The sequence below is a fragment of the Halichoerus grypus genome, chromosome 4 (assembly GCF_964656455.1).
Source record: "Halichoerus grypus chromosome 4, mHalGry1.hap1.1, whole genome shotgun sequence".
In the NCBI taxonomy this organism is placed as follows: Eukaryota; Metazoa; Chordata; class Mammalia; order Carnivora; family Phocidae; genus Halichoerus; species Halichoerus grypus.
Window position 1 is genome coordinate 59790401 of NC_135715.1, and position 24121 is coordinate 59814521.

The following is a 24121-nucleotide window of genomic DNA, read 5'->3' on the forward strand; positions in this document are numbered from 1 at the left end:
CATGTCTGCCTCAGGGCCTTTGTACATGCTGTTCCTTCTGCCTGCAGTGCTCTTTCCCTAGATGTTGGCATGGCCTAGATCTTAGGGTCTTTATTCCAGTGTCACCCTTTTAGGGATCCTACTGATCCTATTCAAAATTGAAAACTCTCCTCCTTCCCTGCCTCAACCCCTTTCCTCCTTTATTCTTCATTGCACCTATCACCACCTACCATATATATTTTATTCATTTATGTTTATCTGCCTTTCTCCTCCTGAATGAAGCTTATGAGGTAGGGATTTTTATCTGTTCATTGCTGTATTCTAAGCCCTTGGAACAGGATCTAGCATATAGTACACATTAAATATCTGTTAGAGGAATGAATATTATAACACCATTAAAGCACCTAGCGCTGTGCCTTTGGTTTAAAAAAAGGGCGGGGCGGGGGGGGGACAAAGAGATAGGAGGAGAGGCTGACTTGAATATATAGCATGTTTAAAAATTTTATTCTACTGACTTGTGGCAAATGTCAAAAGTCAGCCCACAGATTACTTGCTAGTCACAAAGAGAACACATATTAAAAAAAATTTTAAAAAGGAAAAAAATTTTTACAGGAGAATACCATTTAATAAACGTTGAAGGAATGATAGGGTTAAAGAATCACCATTCTGTAGTCCCTAGTGAATAATTGATTCCGGCCTGGATCGTCAATGGATACTAAAACTATGGAATGAGAGATGGATGGGGAAGTGGATGGCTGAGTGAGACTAATATATCAACCCACAGATTTCTTGCTAGTCATGTGGGTAGAAATAAAACCAATTACCCCACTGCCTTCATTTGCTGAGTCAGGAGCGTCAGAAGAGGAGAGGCACACAAGGAGGTGTGTGTTCCTGCATCAGCAGCTCCACTCCCCCTGGAGCTGTCAACCAAGGCCCTGTGGCTTCTTCAGCACAGGACCTGTGACATGGCTCAGGGCCCAGAGTGTTCTGCTGGTGTGGCTGGCAGCCTGCCATCTTTAACCTTACCAAAAGACCTTATAAGTGAGTCATACTAACTACTGAAAACAGCTTTGTACAGAGCTCTATTTTCCCCATGCAACCTATTTTTTACTTCTACTTCTCCTTTCATTCATAGACAACTCAATTCAAATTCTATTTATGTTAAAAGAAAAAAAAAAAAGCAAGGGTTTCTTCTCATCCCCACTGTTCCTTGTCACTTTTATCGTAGGGTGGATCCATAGTCTGAGCACTGCTGAGGAGAGAGCTTTGTAAGCCTGGCCCAGCCTGCCTACCCCTCCTCTCTTATAACCTGGCACAGGGTGAGCCTGGGGCATGGCTTAACATCACTTCCAGTTGTGAAACCATCTAGTGCCTAGGTTTCTGCAAAGGGGAAGAAGACAGAATTCAGTTATAAAATGACCCCCAAGGAAATGAGGAATTTGGGCCTGTAATGGAGTCATCTGGCCTTAAGCATCCTGATGATTAAGCAATCCGCAAGGAGGGCCCTCTAAGCCAGTCTTTCTCTTCTTCTTCTCCTTTGTCTGTTTATTTTTTTTTAAGGCAAAGCAAAAATACTCTTCTGTCCTTGGTGGAGAGTTTATCATGGGGAATAAGATGTCAACAAGTCTTGGGAGTAGCTGGGCATTAGGCTTCATGGGGACTTGCTTATAAGTGATACCATTTATTTATTTTTTTAATATTTTTTTTTATTATGTTAGTCACCATACAGTACATCATTAGTTTTTGATGTAGTGTTCCATGACTCATTGTTTGCGTATAACACCCAGTGCCATTTAAAAAACCAATATGAAACGTCACAGGAAAGCAATATAACAGCCAAAAGCACAGCAGAGAGGGGGCCTCACTAACCGCATTCCTTCTTCCTCAGGCCAGGTTTGGGAATCCCTCCTCCTGAGTTTGGCAGCCTGGCTTTTGATTAGGAAGTTTGCATAGAACTTAAAATAAAGAAGAACACAATTACTTTATGGATTTGAGTTTTCCACTGTTAGAGAGAATGGACCAAGAGTGGATTAGGTGTTTCTAATAATGTCATAACCACAGGGTCGTTCTGTTGTGGTCCCAATAGATCCCCCCCAGTCCCTAGCTCATTTTCTTTGTTTGCTCTCTGAGAGTTAGTTCCCAGTTTTTATCTCCATGGACTCCATACTTTAAAAGTTGATTTTAAAGCATGCATCATATCTTAAGTAATAGTTCAGATGGCAGGGCTTCCATTTAGCCTTATAAAATAGCCCTATCTAATACTCCGCCGGGATGGATGGATTGGAAAGTCCATTTGGTGAGGTCCTGGAGGGCTAGCATAGTTAGATGGCAGGGCTTCCATTTAGCCTTATAAAATAGCCCTATCTGATATTCCTCCTGGATGGATGGATTGGAAAGTCCAGTTGGTGAGGTCCTGTAGGGCTAGCATAGTTAAAGGGTCTACCAGATATTTCCTCGAGGTTCCATTATCAGAATCAAAGTCCCAAATTAGGAGGTGAGGTTTCCAACCTCAATAGGGCAGCCCCAAATGGGGAGCCATGAAGTCAAAGTGTAAAGTACAGTCAGAATGGAGGGTCAGGCTGAGACTTGGAGAAACTTCCTGGACCATGGTGTGTCTTCCAAGGGCTTTTAACATGGTACCCATTGCCTCAAGCACATGATGAAAGGAACTAAAGGAAATGGACATCTCCAGGCACCCAGTACCAATTCTGGGGACCTTCCCAGCCCAGGGGAATATGTAGATGGACAATGGCCAGTCCATACATGTAGACAGAGCTCTGACCCATGAGCTCTGCAGCTATTGCTCCAGGATGGTCAGAAACTCATCAATGCTGTCAAACTGCCCTATTTTTTATCCTCTGTTTCCAACTCAGGACCAAAATGCTCCCCAAATCACAAAGGATGCACCACTTCCAGGTTCCCCAACAACCTCCGGAGCATACATGAAGCCTTCTCTTTTTTCACTCTGAAGCATTCTTACTCCTCTGCCTGCCTATGTACTTCTGCCAAACACAAATGATGACTCCTGTGCTACAAGCTGAACAAATAGCTTGTGTGTTCCCATTTGGGTCATCTTTGTTTATTTCTACAGATCTATAGTAGACATATGAAGACATATGTAGATAAACAACCCAGAACCTACACATCTAACTAGTGCTACCCTCTTCAAATAGTTTCTTTGGAGAATTAAGATCTGTGTCAATGATATCATAATTAATCAAATTTTTTCCACTCCTCTTTTATTGAATTAGGAGCCAATATGTTAGGGTCATAGGATTGTATAGTAAGCTTACTCCCCCTCCATCTCATCATGCTTTCGCACTCCCTCTCTTTCTCTCTGTCTCACACACACACCTCATCTCATTATTTCCAGCCTAGAATATGCTTTCTGCTAGTGTTAATGTTAATAATTTTATTCACCAACCCTGTCTCCAAAATGATTTTTAATTATTTCCCTAATTGGCCCACTCCCACACTAGTTTGTTATTTACCAAAATGATATTTTAAAGAGTGACTCAAGATTTTGCCCTCTATTTGAGAGGCTTGTCACAGATTTCATGTCTTTGCATTTTGCAGTTCCAGAGGACAAGGGCAAATATTTAATAAATTTTGCTTTGTCCCAGTCCTTTCTAAGTCCATCCTCCACCGTGTCCTTCCTCAGATGGAAGACACTATCAATGTGCAGACCAGAGTTGGGAGGGTAGACTCTTTCTTGCTGGCAAAGCAGATGGTATGTTCTCATTCCCTCAACACACACAAAAGACAGGCTCTTTTGTGTTTGCTTTCATCTGACCCTGGAAACGGAACTTCAGTGTCTGCACAGAGATCAGTTTTAGACAATTGTAAAATATGTGAACAAATGTAAATTGCAAGCAATCATTTTGGCTTTCATTCTCATTGTGAATTCCTATGACAAAATGATATTTGTCCCTGTATATCACTATTTTTGCTCACAAGGTTCAAACATCAGAATTTTGCCAAGTGGCTCTTTCGGTTTGGGTGAGCTTATAATGATTCCAATTCTGGTAAAGGAACTGAACAAAGCAGCCCTGGGTCAGCAATAATTCATTTCATTGGAGTCTGGAGTGTACAGATACAAATGTTAAGGACATGCTGGAGTGTTTATGATGTTCTCAGGCCATAGAGCTGAGAGCCCACTGAAGGACAGTTGCTGGAAAAGGTCTATATACAATTCATAACAAGCATATTCAAAATCGACACTTTATTTTGAAATGATAAAATCACTGAATTGTTTGGAATGCCCACACCAATCCTCTGAAATTCTTCAGACATTCCCCTGGTGTGGCATGCTGAGGTTAGGGATAACTGGAGGGATATTTGAGCAGTTTCATTCTCATTTTTCACCCCATGCCAGCAGCTGGGAGTAGGTAGGCAGGTAGGAGGGAAGGTTCCCCAATCCTTCTTCTTCTTGTAGCCCAAGAAATTTTCTGTCTTATTGGCTCTTCTACAACATTAATTACTACCCAGGGACATGTATATTGGCGCTCCTTTCTAATCTGCACAAATGACCCTGGGGGCCAAGAAGAAAAATCAAAGGGACTCAGAGTCTGGTGGTTGCCCTTCTGCACATTAGCTCCTCACTGGGACCCCAGGGTAATGAGGAAAAGACACTTCTCCAACCCATGTCCCCTGACTCAGGAGTGGCAGCCATTTTCTAGGAACTCTGGGAAAGAGGTCACCTCCTCAGTCTGTTGCCCTTAGGGCCTCCCTTGTCCCTAACCTGGAATGAGACACCTCTTCTCTCTTCTCCTATAACACTCTGTAGCGATCTCTATCATAACCTATTACTCTACTGCTCACTTACAGTTTGGTCTCCCAAGAGACCATACATGCCTCAGGGCAGGGGCTGTATTTTAGCATCCTCCTATTATCCATTGAATCAAATAAGCAGTAATGAGAATGACTAAAATCAAGCTGGGTGCTGAGCACTTCAGGGAATCAGGGAATAAAATATCTAAGTACATACATACATATGTATGTTTGAATGACATGGTTTCAGTCTGCTGGGAATTGTGTGTAGAAGTAAGAAATCTGTGTAAAATAAATCACAGTGAAAGTATGTCGTAAGATTATACAACCATTTCCAATTGGCTTCTTGTGAGACCCAAAGCACTTAACAGATGTGAAATCACTTTAAAAACTTAAAAATTTTTAAACCATAGATAATATGTTATTAATATAATAACTAATATGACTTTTAAAACCTTATCCTGTTTCTCTCAGAGACAGGAGATTTCAGGCACTGGAAATTCTGGGGACTATAGTAGTAGAATTTTCTCTCTCTTCAGAAGACCTAATATTCTGAAAAAATGTAACTTGACTAACCATACTAAGGCTGTTTTGTTTATCTGTTGGTTTAATCTTGTCCACTTGACCTCTAACTCACTTGATTCCTCTGCATATCATTTTAATTAAACCTCTAAGTTTCCTTGCAGCTTTGAAATATTTATTTGTATTTGCTTTATTTCTCTCAAGAGATAAGATAGATAGATATACAGATATATAGGTATAGATACATAGCCATTATCATGACATGTCGCTCATAAATATTTCAGCATACATTTCCTAGGAATAAGGGTGTTCTTCGACATAATGACACTTTCTTCATCATAGCCAAGAAACATTACCATATATCTTATAATATACAGAGGCTATTTAAATTTCCCAATTTTCCCAAAATTGACTTATATTTATTTCCTCTGATCCGAGATCCAATCAAGATTCACACACTATATTTGATTGCTATATCTTTTGGGTCTCTTATACTATAGTACAGTTCTTAGTCCTCTTGCCTTTGCTTTTTTTTTTTTTTTTTTTTGTGACACTTATCTTTCTGAAGAGGTCGAGGAAATTGTCTTCCAGGATATCCCATTGTCTTGCCTTATATGATTGTTTCTTCATGACTGGATTCAGGTTAAGCTATTTAGTAAGAATACCATGTAAGGATACTACATAAGTGATATTGTTCATAAATGAAATAATTTTTAAGTATTTTAATCATAAATATAGTATAATACCAAAGCAGAAAATTTGTATAGTAGAAAAGAAGGAAGCCACCCATAATCCCATTGTCTTAACTCACACAAGAACTTTCAATGTATTTCCAACATTTCCCTATTATTGTTTTTAGCACAGTTATAAATATACTGCAGATAAAACTTTGTATCCTGGTTGTTTTTGACATAACATCACATCAAAGCATTTTCGCTAGAAATAATGGTAATGATACTAACAATACCAACTACTTTTTATTGAGTACATATCCAGTTGCAGACAGTATCAGTCACTCTCTATATACTATTTCTTTTAAAGTTTATGACAGTGCTTTGAAGTAAGTTCTTTTATTGTCCCCATTTTAGAATAGAAGAAACTGAGACTCCATCCCACAGCTGGTAAGGGGTAAAGAAGAGATTTGAACCCAAGTATATGTGACTCCATCACATCATCCATCTCCTATCGCTTTTATTGAATGTGCTTTGATTTATTCTTTTCATGTAAACACACTTGTAGACACTATCAACTTAAGCCTGCCTTGCTTTTCAGAATATTTCATAAGGCTTGACTTTTTTGACCACCCCTTTTAAATTATGTGCATAGCCTCAGACTGGCCTCAGAGACTAGTGTTTTCTATTTTTCCCCTAAGAATTTAATCTAAACCAAATTTGGTTTTCCCAAAGTCTATTTTCATTCATCAAGGAGGCAATGTAATTTATAGGTAAATGACAAAATCATCAGGAGACTGGGTAGGAGTGAGTGAACAAAACAAACCAACAGAGTCCACTGCCAAGAGCCAGAGTCTCAAGTACTCCAGGCCACCTTGAGCTTTCTTAAAGCTGGACAGGCTGTGGTGGGGTTCTGTCCTGAGCCCTGGAGGCCCCTTTTATGAGGGGAGGGTATTGCCCTTGACAGCAGCATGGTTGTGGGGCATCTGTCTTCTCTCTGACTCCATTAGGAGACTCTGGAATTTAAGTTGTGTAAAAATCATCCTGTTGTTAAGGGCCTCTGATCTAAACACACCCCACTGATTAGAAATGTGTCCCCTGTCAAAGCCCTGAAAAACACAAATTCTAATACTCCCAAATGCACTTTAATGTGGGTTAAATGCCTACATTTGTCTCATAGCCTGCGGTGCCAGCTGGGGAAGAGGCAGCAGTAGCAGGAACCTTTGCCAGCCCAGCCTTTGGGACGGCTCTGAGCACAGCAGGGAAGAGCTGAATGCATTTCAACTGCAGCCAAGTTAGTGGTTGAAACTTCATAAACATGTCTTAAATGTTATGATTCTTATCTTTATGCTATGGCATTCCTACCTCAAAGGATAGCTATTAAAGAAAAAGCACAATTCAGCAAATAGTTCTAAGAACTTTGATTTAAAAAAAGTTGATTAATCATTTTTGGTTGCTTGTCTTTCTTTTGACCTTTTCCTCTAGACCCATCCTCATAACACAGTCAGGATGCTCAATCATTTACCAAAAGGGTTAAGATAATATAACCTCTTTGTGATTAAAAATAGAAATGAAGTAAAATGGAGTTCTCCATAGTTTTATAGTTTTACTTGATTCTGCTATTGGAAGTGCATTTGGAGTGACTGGCTAGACAGTTATGTTGATCTTGACTGAGCATGTTCACATATCTGGGGATCAGTTGGCTGTCAGCTGATCTAGGCTGTCCTTGGCTGGGATGACTGGGGCAATTTGGTTTTGCTTCACATGCCTCTTGTTCTCTAGCAGACATATTCTCAAGGCAATGGCAAAGGTACCAGAAAACAAGCCGCAGTGTACAAGATCATTTCAAGTCTTTGCGTCACATCTGCTAAATTCCATGGGACAAAGGTACAGTGTACTTTTGCTCAATGATCAGTGTACAAGATCATTTCAAGTCTTTGTGTCACATCTGCTAAATTCCATGGGACAAAGGTATTCACACAGTTGAGCCCAGTCTCAAGAAGTAGTGCAGGTTACCTTAACCACAGTAGGAGGGCACTTCAAAGTTACATGGTATAGATATGGTTAAAGGGAGAAGTGAAAACATAGGCCCATGATTTCAATGTACCATAGCAGGTGATTCTATGCCCTGTAGGGTCAGAGTCCGTATACATTATTTGCCAATAGCTAAGATCCAGTGCAGATCCAATCATGAGGCCAAGTTGTCAAGAAAAGCAGGCACTTGGGTGACTGGTTTCATAATCCAAGGTAGAAGAAATGATTTGGCATCAAAAGGTGGCCAGAAAGACTCAATATTATTAAGATGTCAGTCCTTCCCAAATCAATCTGTAGATTCAAAGTAATCCCAATCAAAATCTCAGCAAGCTGTTTTTTAGAAATCACCAAACTGATCCTAAAACTTTTATGGGAAAGCAAAGGAAACAGCATTGAAAACATTTTTGAAAAAGGACAAAGTTGATTTCAGGATTTGCTATAAAGCTACATTAATCAGGAGTGTATATTTATGAAAGGATAAAATACAAACTAATGGGAGAGAATAGAATCCAAAGGAGTCATGCAAATGTGCAACTTTATTCACAATCTCCAAACACGAAGAAACCGAGGAAATTCAACAGGGAAAGGATACTTTTTTTTTTTTTTTTTCCTGTTATCAGGGATCACTTTATTCCTTTTTTAATTAACATATTATGTATTATTTGTTTCAGGGGTACAGGTCTGTGATTCATCATTCTTACACAATTCACATCGCTCACCATAGCACATACCCTCCCCAATGTCCATCACCCAGCCACCCCATCCCTCCCACCCCCCTCCACTCCAGCAACCCTCAGTTTGTTTCCTGAGATTAAGAGTCTCTTATGATTTGTCTCCCTCTCTGGTTCATCTTGTTTCATTTTTCCCTCTCTTCCCCTATGATCCTCTGTCTTGTTTCTCAAATTCCTCATATCAGTGAGATCATATGATACTTGTCTTTCTCTGATTGACTTATTTTGCTTAGCATAATACCCTCTAGTTGCATCCATATCATTGCAAATGGCAAGATTTCATTTTTTGATGGCTGCATAATATTCCATTGTATATATATATATACCACATCTTCTTTATCCATTCATCTGTTGATGGACATCTTGGCTCTTTCCATAGTTTGGCTATTGTGGACATTGCTGCTATAAACATTGGGATGCAGGTGCCCCTTTGGATCACTACATTTGTATCTTTGGGGTAAATACCCAGTAGTGCAATTGCTGGGTCATAGGGTAGCTCTATTTTCAACTTTTTGAGGAACCTCCATACGTTTTCCAGAGTGGCTGCACCCAGCTTGCATTCCCACCAACAATGTGGAAAGAATACTTTTTTTTAACAGATTGTATTGGAATCTGGATACCCATATGTGAAATCATAGGCCTTAACCCATACCTTGCAATATATAAAAAAACCAGTTCAAAAATGAAACCTAGACCCACATGTAAGACCTAACATTATGAAATTCTAGAGGAAAATATAGGGAAAATGTCTTTGCAACCATGAATAAGGCAAACATTTCTTACCTGGGACAAAAATGATGAATTATAAAAGAAAAAAAATGATAAGCAGGACTTCATCAAAATTAAAAAGTTCTGCTCTTTGAAAGGCATGGTTAAGAAAGGAAAATGACCAGGCAAGCCACAGACTGGGGGAAAATATTTGTAAAACACATCTACTATAAAATACTTGTATCCAGAATATATAAGGAAGTCTGACAAATAATAATAAAAATAACCCAGTAAAAATGGGCAAAAGAATTAGACACTTCACTGAAGAAGATATATGAATGGCTAATGAACAAAGGAAAAGATACTTAACATATTAGCCATTAGGAAAATGCAAATTAAAATCACAATAAAATACTAATACACATCTATTTGCTGACTAAAATTTAAACATTGCAAGATCAAGACTTATAAGAAGGTAGAGCAATCGTAACTCTCAGGTATGCCTTGTAGTAATGCAAAATGGTCCAGCCACTTTGGAAAATATTTAACGCTTCCTTATAGAGTTAAATGTTACCTGCATGGCTGAGCATTTGAGTATTTACCCAAGAGAAGTGAAACTATGCCCACACAAAAAACTATATGTAACAGCTTTATTCATAATCTCCCCAAACTAGAAACAACCCAAATAACCACCACCTGGTAAATGGATAAACAAACTCTGGTACATTGATACAATAGAATATGACTCAGAAATAAAAAGGAGTGAACTAGTGATTAAGGTAACAACATGGATGAACTCAAATGCATTATGTGAAGTGAAAAAAGTCAGACTTAAAAAGCTACCTGCTCTATAATTCCACTTAAATATCATGCTGAAAAAGGAAAAACTAGGAATAGAGGAGTGGCTTCCAGGAGCTGGGGTAGGATGAGAGAACTTTCTGGGGCTGGATATGTTCTATAGCTCAACTGTAGTGGTACTTACACAACTGTATGTGTTCTTCTGAATTCATAAAGCTGTACACCAGAAAGGGGTGAATTTTACTTATGTAAATTATACCTCAAAAAACCTGACTTAAAGAAGGGGGAGTTAGGGAAACAAAAGGTGGAGCCATTGTACATGAATAGGTATATAGCTAAAGCCTCAAATCCAGCCACCAAGAGAAGCCAGTATCTGCTCATCCTCCCATGGCCTTTTCAGTCAACAACTATTGTCAGAGGACACATCTTGAACCACAGGCCTTAAAATTTTTAGTCCTCCTTGACCCAGCTTCCATTTCTAGAAATTTATCCTAAGGAAAGAATCTTAACTGATTTTCCTAGAAAGGAATTATTGGCCACAAAGTTTAAAATTCTAAAAAATTGGAAAAAACCTTAATGCTCACCATACTGCTGGTAATAGATGGACTGAAGGTGGAAATATTAAATAAGTTTTGGTGCATCCAAGCAATGGAACACTATCTTGCTGTAAAAGAATATTTGATGATATGGCAATGTGATCATCATCTAGTAAGAAGGTCAGATAATAAGAGTGTTTATGGTATGATCCTTTTCTGGAAATGTGTGATCAGAGAGAGATACAAAGACTAGAAGAGTCAATATGCCAAGATGCTAATGATCATTATTATTTAGTGGTAGTGAGATTGTAGACAATTGTTTCCCTAGATTTTCTAAATCTCCTGTGATGAATATGTATTTCTTTGATACTAAGGAACAAAATAACCTCACAAGTTATTTTTTAAAGGCATTCATAGATACTTTTAAGCCAAGAATCAATCTCATCATACTTGGTCTTCACAGATATCCTAAAATCTGTATAGCCTTCATTGGGTCCAGTTAAAAAGCTAAACCCCTTATTGTGGTAACCATTTCACAATACATGTGAGTCAAGTAATTCTGTGGCACACCTAAACTTATACAGTGCTGTACATCAATTATATCTCAATAAAACTGAAAAAACAAAGAAAATAGGCTAAATATTTATTACAAAACCAAAACCAAACCAAACAAAAAACCTGAATCCTAATGGCCAGCTGAGCTTCTAAGAGGCCAGAGGCATTTGACCCCTTTAAGAATCTTTGAGCCCTGGGACGCCTGGGTGGCTCAGTCGGTTAAGCGTCTGCCTTCGGCTCAGGTCATGATCCCAGGGTCCTGGGATCGAGTCCCACATCGGGCTCCCTGCTCCGCGGGGAGCCTGCTTCTCCCTCTGCCTCTGTCTCTCTCTCTCTCTGTCTCTCATGAATAAATAAAAAAAAAAAAAAAAAAAAAAAAAGAATCTTTGAGCCCTACCATATACCTGCTTCTGTCCGCAGAGAATGTGAAGCCCTACTGAGAAAACCATGTGCCAAGAGATGAACTCATGAACCAAAAAGACTTCCATTGTGGTAGGCAGCTGATAAACTAGCTTTTTAAAACTTAATACTGAACTGTTATAGAAGTGTTATGTTAGTGAGCATTAAACAAGAGTCAAGAGACCCAGGAAAGACCTGTGTTACCATAGGCAAGATTCTCACTTCTCTGGCTTTTATCTGAAAGATGAAAGAGTTGAACCAGGAAGTCTCTAAGAACCTTCCAGTTTTCTGGGATTTTTAGGGATAAGTGACTGAACCCAGACCAGGGTGAATTTCACTATTGCTTATAGGAGGGAATCTTGTCCATTTACATGGGTTAATGAGTATCGAAGCTTTTATGTTGACTGAGGGAGGAGGGGGATTATTCTTGTGTTTTATTTTCTATGATAGAAGGAGAAATTGAGAGAATGGAAAGAGGAAGTTGTTTATTTCTCCTGGGATTCATTACAATAAGTTATTGACTCTATTGAGAGAAAGGTTAAGGCCAGAAAATGACTGAGTTTGCCTCATGAGAGACTTTGAGATCACCTGTCTTTTGTGCACAAAAGGTAGCACTACTGTGGGATCCATGTGACAAAGAGCAAAGCTGGACAGAGGCACTTTCCCCACTCTTTAGGGAATCAGCACTCCTCTGGCTTCTTGGGGACCAATGGCTTTGGGCCTTTTGAGAGACAGCAGCCTGGTGTGAACATTAGTATTTTCTTGATGGTCCCATCAGCAAAGCCAACAGTTTCATTGCGTTCAAGGCTATACAAGCCAGGGACTTGAGCAAGGGACTGCTAGAGAGGAAGAGGGAGATAATGGCAGAAGTTATGTAGAAAATGTAGTTGACAGGCCCATGAGAACACTTAAGGCACTCTGAAGTCTTCTAGAGACAGGGAAGATTTTGTCTTATCCATGGATGGTAAGCGCGATGATGTCTCTGGTGCAGCTCTTTACATCAATAACTTTAACAAGTGCTCCCTCTTTGAACTTCTGTGTCATGTATCTTACCTTTTGCTCTGTCTCCCATTAGAAAGTGTATTTGCATGAAGCAGTTGGTTGGCCCAGCTGAGCATTTCACACCCCACCTGGAGTTGGAATCTTTGTGTTGATAGAGCAATTGATTACTGAGATGCTTATAAGATGTTCCACACCAGACTGGATAAACCACCTTAGTCTGTGTCCACCATCTATAGTTCAGGCTTTATCCACAGAAGGCTGACAGCAGCTTAGAGCACTGCCTTTTGGGAACTTTTGGTCAAATAAAGTCACCTACTAAAGAGAAGAGAGTAGGTAACTTTTTGAAATTACTAACACACATCCTTTTCATTGAATAGAAGCTACCCGGTATGGTTGCTACTCCACCATACAAGAAGAGCCTGGAAGAAACCATGACCCCTCCCAGATTTGCATGGAGAGAGTTCAGGGTGTCTAGTCTATCTGACTCTCATGCCATCATAACTACCAAGAATTTACCTTTAGTTGAATCTTGGCTTTATAGCAGATAATTGGCAGTAGTACTAGGTGTGTAAGTAGGGGGTTGCCTCATTTCCTAAACTTTTTGTTCCATTGGAAGCTGTGATTCTACCCAGAATGAATACGCCCTCACTCTAAAGGAAAGTCAAGGTTTGTAAGTTTTGTTTTCTGAAGAAATTTTAGAGGCTTGGGATAGAACGATATACTGTCCAGGGAAAAAAGAAAATGAGAAGGTGATTGGTCCAAACACCTCTTTCCATAGATGAGTAAATGAGCCCTTAAGAGCTGGCTTTTCTCAAGGCTGTACAGCCACTTCAGTCACAAGTGGTGCCGCTAATTAAGCCTCCTGATACACAGTTATGTGCCCCATTTCCCCCCAGCTAGCTCCAGGTCAAGCTGAGTCTTTTGCATAAGAATTTGCCTAAGAAACACACAGATACAACACACACACACACACACACACACACACACACACACACACACACCCCAGAGAGAAAAATACAACACAGCCAATATTAAGCAATCCAAAACAATCCTTCTGCTGGTATTGCTGATAGAAGTAAATAGTACAAAAAAAGGAAGTCTTAGCAGCACAGGATCTGGAGTGAGACTATTGGAATGCCAAGTAATCTAAAGCTCTCTGTGCCTCAGTTTCCTCATTTGTACATTTGGGATCATAAGATTGTTATTGGTATTTAATTAGTTACTAAATGTTACATGCTTAGAGTAAATCCTGGCACATAGTAAGCAATCAATAGAAATTCTCTGTGACACTCTCCATTGGCCTGAGCTCCAGCATTACAGTTTTCAGCTGTTCTCATACCACACTGCCCCTAACTCCTGCAGACACTTTCTCCGTGTCCCTGTTCCATTAGGTCAAAGTGGCATCAGATAATGTTGTAGAAGATGGGCGTCATATTGGAGGAAACGCCCCTACCGTAAACAGCTTCCCTTCTATTCTACGTAAGGTTGGTGCTATAATTTTTCAAAATATCTGCAAATTTCACTGAGAATGATCTTTTTTTTTTTTCTGAAGTAAATGCAATGGCTGTTATAGAATGAGATTCAGCGTCTGTTTGTTGGGGCCCCTAGGCACGGTGCACAGCTTTTGCCCAGCTGCCCTCAAACTTTCAGGAGTCTACCCTGTCTCAGTTCGCTCTCCCAGACATGCCCCTGGGGCCAGAGCCTTGTTACCTCAGGTATTTTCCTTTAATCAATTTCCTGTTGTCCTTTCCAAGGGGCCCCGGGGCTCATTTCAGGTTGTCTCTGGAAAATCAGAAGATTGGGTCATTGTTTAAGCTGTGCTGTCTGGGAGACCAATGGGCTGGGGCCTTCGGAGACTGATCCTTACTGTTCCTTTGGATTTACATCTAACCCCATGGGTTTCATTCAGATTGTTGGCTTGATCTCAGTGGTAAGCACTTGCATTTTTGACCTCTACATAGGCTAAAAACTATAGCAGCCCAGTGCTCAGGTTGAGCAAAAGGGAAAAACAGGATCTGTTTATGGTTTCTCTCTGGCAGTGCCTTAGGACTGGAGTGTGGTAAATTCTGGAAGGTGTTGGAAGTTGAACTAGCAAGGGCTGAGGGGAGATGAATGAGGCATTGATAGCATCTGTATTGGTTCACCCTGGCTCGTATCCACTCACATCCCATTTAGGTTGAATCTGTTTTGCCACTGATTTAAAAAAAATTTTTTTTTTATTAATATGTAATGTACTATTTGTTTCAGGGGTACAGGTCTGTGATTCATCATCAGTCTTACACAATTCACAGCACTCACCATAGTACCTACCCTCCCCAATGTCCATCACCCAGCCACCCCATCCCTCCCACCCCCCTCTACTCCAGCAACCCTCAGTTTGTTTCCTGAGATTAAGAGTCTCTTATGGTTTGTCTCCCTCTCCGGTTTCGTCTTGTTTCATTTTTCCCTCCCTTCCCCTCTGATCCTGTCTTGTTTCTCAAATTCCTCATATCATTGAGGTCATATGATAATTGTCTTTCTCTGATTGACTTATTTTGCTTAGCATAACACCCTCTAGTTCCATCCACGTCATTGCAAATGGCAAGATTTCATTTTTTTGATGGCTGCATAATATTCCCGTGTGTGTGTGTGTGTGTGTGTGTGTGTGTGTGTGTACCACATCTTCTTTATCCATTCATCTGTTGATGGGCATCTTGGCTCTTTCCATAGTTTGGCTATTGTGAACATTGCTGCTATAAACATTGGGGTGCAGGTGCCCCTTTGGATCACTACATTTGTATCTTTGGGGTACATACCCAGTAGTGCAATTGCTGGGTCATAGGGTAGCTCTATTTTCAACTTTTTGAGGAACCTCCATACGTTTTCCAGAGTGGCTGCACCAGCTTCCATTCCCACCAACAGTGTAGGAGGGTTCCCTTTCTCCACATCCTCGCCAACATCTGTCATTTCCTGACTGGTTAATTTTAGGCATTCTGACTGGTGTGAGGTGGTATCTCATTGAGATTTTGATTTGTATTTCCCTGATACCGAGTGATGTTGAGCACTTTCATGTGTCTGTTGGCCATTTGGATGTCTTCTTTGCAGAAATGTCTGTTCATATCTTCTGCCCATTTCTTGATTGGATTATTTGTTCTTGGGTGTTGAGTTTGGTAAGTTCTTTATAGATTTTGGATACTAGCCCTTTATCTGATATGTCATTTGCAAATATCTTCTCCCATTCTGTTGGTTGTCTTTTGGTTTTGTTGACTGTTTCCTTTGCTGTGCAAAAGCTTTTTATCTTGATGAAGTCCCAATAGTTCATTTTTGCCCTTGCTTCCCTTGCCTTTGGCGATGTGTCTAGGAAGAAGTTGGTGTGGCTGAGGTCAAAGAGGTTGCTGCCCGTGTTCTCCTCAAGGATTTTGATGGATTCCTGTCTTACATTTAGGTCTTTCATCCATTTTGAGTCTATTTTTGTGTGTTGCCACTGATTCTTAAGGGGGTGGTTGTTTACATTTTAAAAAGGAAGAAATTTACAACAGAAGATTTAGTGACCTAGGCTATGGTCCCTACACAGAAGCTGGTCCCTAGGTCATAATTGATATTGATGTTGCCAGACATGCATGTCTGAGGGATCTGAGACTCCCAAGTAACTTTACCTCAAGGACCCATATAGACAAGTTGAATCTCATTCCAGAACAAACACCACATGGTTTCTACAAATGTTCATTCAGTTATTACTACACATGGAAACACCTGGAGACATCCCAGTAAATCCCCCTAAGGTCCAAGAAGGCTCCCTCATGCCTCCATAATATAGTAAGGAGCCTACCTCTTCATGATAATAAAGTAACTTCTTTCTTTGCCTGCTACTTTACTGGCATGAAGAACCCAAAATGACCAGATAGCAGCCATCACTTTAGGACTAATGTAATGCCCCCCCAAAGTATTGTGGCCCTTGGTAGAAGATCTCTCCATCTCCCAACTGGAAACCAGAACCTCTAGTCCAGGAGACCCTAACATTGTGGGACAAAAAACAAATCTCCCCAAGCAGATCATTGGAAATGACAGTATTGGGAGCCACTTTTGCATCCACCCCTTGCTTCCTGACTCCGTGAATTCTTTCTATTGAGGGCATTGTAATTTCAATGGCTATCAGTTCAGACTATGTATTACATTTTGAATGACAGCACTCAAACCCTGCAGATGTCATCTTCAGGCTGGCACCTTAGTTGTATCTTTCAAAAGCCATTCCAGTTTTCTATCAGACTGGCAGCTTTGCAGTGATATAATATATAATAGGAACAGTGGTTACCATGGCCATATGCCAATTGTTATATCTCCTTTCCTGGGAACAAAGTCCACTGGTCCAAGTATGTTATGTGGGATCCCAAATCCAATGCAATAGGGAGTAGTGAGGACTATGGTGAAAAGGCAAGCACATTCCTTGTCTTAAAACAACATCTGCTACTCAACTTAGCCAATTATTACCATTCAGGAATGTAGGCTCCTGGCTTCCAGGGTTTCCAAAGTCTGAAGAGAGCTGAAAATATGAGTTTTTTTATAGTTAATTTCCCATTTTAAAATGTCAGTAACTAATTTATAATTATTTAAAATTACTACATGGGCTAATTTGTGACCCTTGCCTCTTTTGTTATTATTAGTTTTTAAAGTAAATTCTATAATCCCAAGATCAAGAGTCATATGCTCTACCAACTGAGCCAGCCAGGCACCCCTGTGACCCTTGCCTTAATGTTTATAAGTCTGATTGCCACTGAAGGTGGGGTTCTGTCTGGGTGTGACCCTGAATAATAGAAAAAGGACCAATAAGTGGAAATTACAGAATAACAGGGCTTGATCCAAAACAAGAAAGCATTTTTAATAATATTGTTCAAAGATAGAATAGCCTGACTTAAAGGGATGAGTTGCTCATTTCAATTGTCAATTGGATGATCTCTCTGCCAGAACAGTATAAAGGAAATCTAGGGATCGAATGCATGGGACATTAGATTTTACTTTTCCTTTCCAATCTTGAGCTTGTCTGAAAACCACTGTTTCTTTCACCAAGGTTTCAGTTGAAGCTGAATTAGCCATTCCAAGCGAACCCCTTGGTTTACTGTGTCATACATAGAGCACATGTGTGTCTCTTCTTGTCTACTAATATAGGATATTATTGGGATGTCTTTTCCAAAGGCAAATGTTTCTAAGGCTATTTATTACTATTTTATACTTCCTATCTCATGGGTTTGCCTTGCCCTGAGTTGGCCTAAGTTTCCCCCAAACCCAACCAGTAAGGTTCAACTTGGTTTAGTTGAGTCTCTGCTGGTGTTATTTTTTGCGGAAATAAATGAATACAGACTCTGATAATTTACACATGTTCAGAGTAACCATAAGGAGAAACCAACACTTTCCTGTATATATAAAAATTGCTATAAATCTGGGGTCTGGAAATAAATAGTTTCTTTTGCTCTGAACACATATATTTGCCACCGCTGGTACTTTCTCTGCTCTTGAAAACATAGCCTATATTAATACAACACTGAAACATGTGAACATTTAAATAAAAATAATTTGACCAGTTAAATAAGATACAACAATTTATTCAATGACCACAAAAAAACATTTAGCTTTGGCCTCACATCTTCATGTTTGGCTTCACATGCATTCAAGACACCAATGTCTGTTTTATTTTTGAGAGCAGAGTCTGGTCCTCATATATCCATCACTTTCAGTAGATCTTCACTTCAGTATGAAACTTGTCCATGTTTTCAGATCTACAAAGGACAGATTTTAACCATTATTCTGAAAATGCTTTCCCTTCCATAAGAAAATGAAGGAAAAAAAAAGGTGGGGAAAAGGAAAGACTACTTTACATTAAACTGCTTATTTTAGCCATGAAGATAAGCCCTAGCCATTCTCAGATGCTGAAATATTCTGGTTTGGAATATCTTTACTGCTTGGTTCTTGGCCTGGAGCCTCATCACACTAAAGAATTGATTTGAATGTTCTGTGTTTCAAATTGTTTGTTTGCAAAGGCTAATCTGGGAGTGGAACTAATATTATTATTAAGGACCTTTTATGTTCAAGGCTTGTGCCAGAGATTTAGCATGTATTATCTCATTTAATCCTCACTACAATTCAGTGGGGTGAGCCTATTGCTCACATGAGAAGGTAGACTCAGGGATATAAGGATTAGACTTATAGACTTCAGGTCAGCTAACTTCAATATTCACAGATTTTCTTCAGCATCAAAGAAAAGTGATGGGAGAAAGGAAAAAGAAATCCATTGTAAAACTAGGTAATTCAAAGTTAAACTTCAAGAAATCATTTATAAAACTATTCCCTTGAATCATAATTCTAGTTGCACATTAAATTAAACTTCAGAGAGATCTGAATACAAAAATCTGCTGACTAGCCTAAAAGTAAACCTGTGGCATAGAAAGTAACCGAATCCTTGTAACTGGCTTTGACTTCCAACTGTTCGATTGATCACTAGCAAATAATTTCTGGGCCATGTGCCCCCATTGGTTTTGAGTAAAGTTTGGGATTTTCTTTGCCCTGATTTACACAACCTGTGTATGCTTTCTCTGGGAACCTGTACGAGTGCTCCAAGTGTGCCCACCCTAAGGCTGATGATATCCTATTTCTGTATTTATTTTCCCCTTGATGTTTAAGCAGTATGTTGAATCAACATTTCCTCAGGAGCTCTTTTAGTGCTTTCAGCTAAAATTTCTTAGTGAGAGTCGTATTCAGTTCAACTTCTCTCTCTGTTACTTTCCCTTCCCTGGTTTAGTGCGTTGAAAAATCCATTCGCATCAGCATTTATGCAGCATATAATATTTTTTACTCTCATCCAACAGGCACATTTGGATTTACTATTTTACTTGAACAGTTGGTGTTTACTGGCAGCAACAAGAACAAAATTTATAGCAGCAAATGGAAGCTGAACTTGCATGCTGGCTTTGCACTGAAGAACTTTGTGTTTGCCATTTCCTAATTGTGAAAACAATATGTCCAAGATTTTGCAGTCATCAGCATTCTAATGTAACGATTTCCATCTGCTCAAAGGAAGAAATTCAGATCCTCTATCTCCTTAAATTTAATTCTGTTCAAATGCAAAGGTAACTGGCTTAGGAGAATGTTGGAAGGCCAGAGAAATTCAGACTAAATACATTCTGAAAAGTGTCTGTAACATCCACTTATCCTGAGGATAATTTTTCTGAAGAACAAACAGGGTAGAGAGAGAATTTGCTACGATCTTCTTAATGGAAATGGCTCTAACCGGAGCAAGATGGCAGGATTACTTTGAGGTGAGAGAGGATAAAGAAAGCAGGATGATTTGTGGGGTGTTCCAGTTGGAGGTAATAAGGAGTCAGAGATCCATAGAGACGAAGCAATTGCAGAATAATGCTGAGGCAATTGAGGCCAACAACGTGGTAATAAGAAGCGGTTTAACATCCCATCTTGTCCCATCTGGCATTAAGGATTTGGCACTGGTCGTTGAAATAGGAAACCCACGATGGCCCTCACACTCTTCCAGTGACCTCCCTCACTCATTAGTGTGGAGTCAGAGCTGAAAGAAATGTAGCATAATATTTCAAATGCTTGGTTTCATTTTTCCAGATTAATTGATTCAACAAATATTTATTAGGCACTACATTGTGTGTCAGGAATGGCATTAGGTGCTGGGGATATGGATCATAAGCATCTCTTGGCTGTCTATTGTATATAATGAAATGTGAAATATAAAATGCATAGAATGGTTCTACTTTGAGATGTTTCAGCTCAAGCAATCCACAAGGAAGACTTTTCTATTAATCTTTATCCTTCATATTCCTCTCTTTCTTCCTGAAATGAGTATGGAAAGGAAACGGAATTCTAGAAATTACCACATAGCTCAACTTCACTCTGTGGAATAGTGAGTCCTTGGCAGGAAGAGGATTCTATTCATGATCTCAAAATTCCTAAACAGCAACAGCATTGTAAACAGATCAGCCTCCAAAGTGGAGGTCATAGCCCTGCACATGGTAGGCATTCAGTGAGTAGGTATTGACTGGCCAAACAGAGGGAGCTAGCTTCTTAGAGGCTGTGAAATCATGGCTCTAAAATGTTCTTTAAGGGCAGAAACATGGGATGGAAACTCTAAGGACATTACCTCCCACCTGCCTCCCTCCTCAGATCCACATCAATCTGCAGGTGTGAAAACAACCCTGACTCTGGCCAGCCTGTGGTCTTTGTACTGGGCAGTAAGGTCTTGCTGGTCCTGCTCCCTGCCCTTCACAGACTGTGAATCTTATCACAGAACTGCCTCTTCATCCCTTGCTTCCCTCATCCCCATGCTCTGTTGGAAATACAGGAAATTTGAAATCATAAAACCCAGAGAGGAAAGGGTCAATTATTGTACTTATTCAAGCTACATAGTTCCAGTTTTTCCCTTCCGGCAGAGACTCTTATAGAAAGACATAAGAATTACACTTACCTATGAGCCATTCCTCACTCAGGACTGTCACACACTAACTCCTTCTTGTGCTGATGTCTCTACCTTAGTCTCACCATGCCCAAAGTCCAGGACTAAAAGCATTGTTTCATCTACACTAACTCATGTCTTGGGCAACTTTGGGTTTGTTTGTTTGTTTTTCTGACTTGTTTCTCTTCCCCTCCTGGCAGTGCATTCTATCTCTGGGATCTCATTTCCCTCTCCTGTGACCCTTCTTTATCAGAGCAACCCCAGTCTATCCAACATATCTTAAGAACGTTAAATCTGAAAGAGAAAGCAACTCTGTTGACATGTACATGTTACAGGATACAAAAATAAGCCTTTCCTGTTGTCTCAGTGTTGCCTTAGGCCCTAGAGCTGAGAACAAATGTGGTTAAATGCCTATCTATTCTAAAGAGATGTAACTTGTTAAGGGGTGACCAAAAAATGGTCCAGGAGCACTTGTCTTTCCCCCAATCTGAGATAGATAAGGGGCGACCCGTGAATTGAAGATGAAAGTAAGGATTTCATCAGAGACCACTTTTAGGCTGTTGAAATGTTTCTTCTCCCCTTCCCCCAGTGTTTTTCCCTCATCCTAAGCAAGTGAGAGGAGGCTTCAGAGACCCACTTGAAAAGCTGACCTGTGTAAGAGTATATCAGTTTCCTATTGCTGCCATAGCAAATTATCACAAGTTTAATGACTTCAAACAACAAATTCATTATCTCAAAGTTTCGTAGGTCAGAAGGTTAGTTGGTGTAGCTGGTTTCTCTGTTCGCGCCTCACAAGGTTGAAATCAAGGTGTTGGCTGGGCTGCATTCCCTTCCTTCAGGAGGCTCTAGGGGAGAATCTGTTTTCAGGCTCATTCAGCTTGTTGGCAGAATTCAATTCCCTTCGGCTGTTGGACTGTGGTCCCTGTTTCCTTGCTGGTTTTCAGATGGAGACTGCCTTGGCTCCTAGTGTCCTCTCTCTGGTTCTTGCCCACGGGCCCTTGCATCTCAGAGCCAACCAGAGCATGTGGAATCCTTCTCATGCTGCCATATCTTTATGATTCAGCCAGGAGATTTTCTCTGTTTTTAAAGGCTCATGTCATTATATTGAGCTCACCCTGATAATCCAGAATAATCTCCTCGTCTCAAAATCTATAACGTTAATCGCATCTGCAAAATCCCTTTGCCACATAATATGAACTATTCACAGGTCCTGGGGACTAGAGTGTGGACATCTTTGGGGAGGCTGTTATTCAGCCTAGCCCACAGAGACTGGTACCTGGAAAGTTATCAGGTGAGAAGCCAGACAGAGCAGCCTGCGGCAGCCGTGAAAAAAGGGCTGGAGCAGCTTGTACTTCCACTGATGATACAGCTTACTCCCTCACTCCTTGAATGGGGCTCCATCCAAGAGGATCACCAGGAGCCACAGGTAAGCCTGGCAGAACAAAACTAGAACCACTAGAAGCCAGGGGCTCAGTGGGAGTGATTGTAGCCAGCTAGAAGAGAATCCTGGGTTGGGAAACCACAGTGGGAATTCCCCAGTGCCCAGTGGAGGTGTTTCTGAGAAACTCTGAAAGAAAGCATCAGCCTTCAGGTAACTCCACACCCAGAAAACTCAGATTACAACCTTGCCTTTCCTCCCTGCTGCTGTTCCAATGCTGCTGGATGCAAAAGCAGCAAGAGAATCAAAGAAGAGTAGTAAGAAAGCAAGGTGGGGAGAGATGAGCCTACCCATGCTCTGTTTCCTCCCTGCAGGTCTGCATCTGAGGCAGGTCTGAGCTGGGGGAGGGAGAAGGTTTTGAATTGAGTGAGCATTGAAGTTTCTATATTAGATTGAACTGGACTTTCAAGACCTCACACACAGAGTATTTGTTAATACCTGTGAGTGGCATAAAAGTTACGGATCTGCCTAGGATCCCCGAATGGGAAAACAAGTTCATCAGTCAGTTGTAATAAAGAATAATGTTGCTTTCGGCTTGCTTTGTTTGTTTAATAGACCAGACCTCATAAATTACCCAGCCCTTCCCTAGAAACCTCTAAATTCTGATCACCAGCTATCTCAGGGGAAGGGCCATGCATCTCCATTAACAGGAACTTAGACACTTGTTGAGTTAAAATGTTTGGTTACAGCTTAATGATTGTAACTGCAAAGCCAGAATATTGAATTTTTAAAGATATATTATTTATGTGAAATGATGCCATGTTGCTGCCATATTAAACAGTAAATTATCTGAGAACTGACATTATAAAGAGTATTTTGACTGGTCAAGAAGGGCTACCATTTTTTGACCTATGATCCTTGAATTACCCTCTTCATGATCTCACAGAAAAAGCATTAGACTAATTGTTCTAGACCTGGATCTTCTCTAACTATATATGTATGGAGAGATCATTGCACTTCTGTGAGCCTCAGTTTCTTCATGTGTAAAATGGTTAACAGGAATGTCTGTCTTGTCCATCTCATAGTGTTGTCAGGAAAATCAAATGTCACAAGGGCCATGAAAATATATTTCTAAATTGTAACCTGTATATATAATAAGGTATTATTAGCAATCGAGCATTTCTATATGTTCCAAAGATAGGTTATAAATTTTAAAAAAAATCTAAGATTGCTTACTGGATTATTACTAGCCCATTGCTTAATAGTCCATGCTTAATGGACTGATTCTGAAAGGACCTGTAAGAAACCGATAATTGCCTTCAAGTAGAGACTTGATGAGAGTGATGGGGAGACTAATTTATCACTCTTTCTTTTTATATCTTTTGAATTAATATCATATGTATACATTATGTATTCAAACACAATTTAACAATAATTTGAGAAATTGAAGAAAGAATATCTGTTTATTCTTAATGATAATAAGTTGAATATAATATAATCTTTCTGAAAAAGGACTTTTTAGGATCTTTAATGCTTCAGGATTAAAGATGATTTAGTTGATGCAACTAGAGCAGAACTGGGCATATAGTGGGTGT

At 39.9% G+C, this 24121-nt stretch overlaps 1 long non-coding RNA gene across 1 annotated transcript; it reads right to left on the reverse strand.

Annotated features, from left to right (window-relative positions):
• Positions 1-18265: 18265 nt before the first annotated feature.
• LOC118528485 (uncharacterized) lies at positions 18266-21371 on the reverse strand. Its single transcript, XR_004913688.2, has 2 exons — positions 21161-21371; positions 18266-20254 (listed from the first exon to the last, which is right to left on the reverse strand). It is a non-coding gene; the product is annotated as an uncharacterized LOC118528485 (long non-coding RNA).
• Between the last annotated feature and the right edge of the window lie 2750 nt (positions 21372-24121).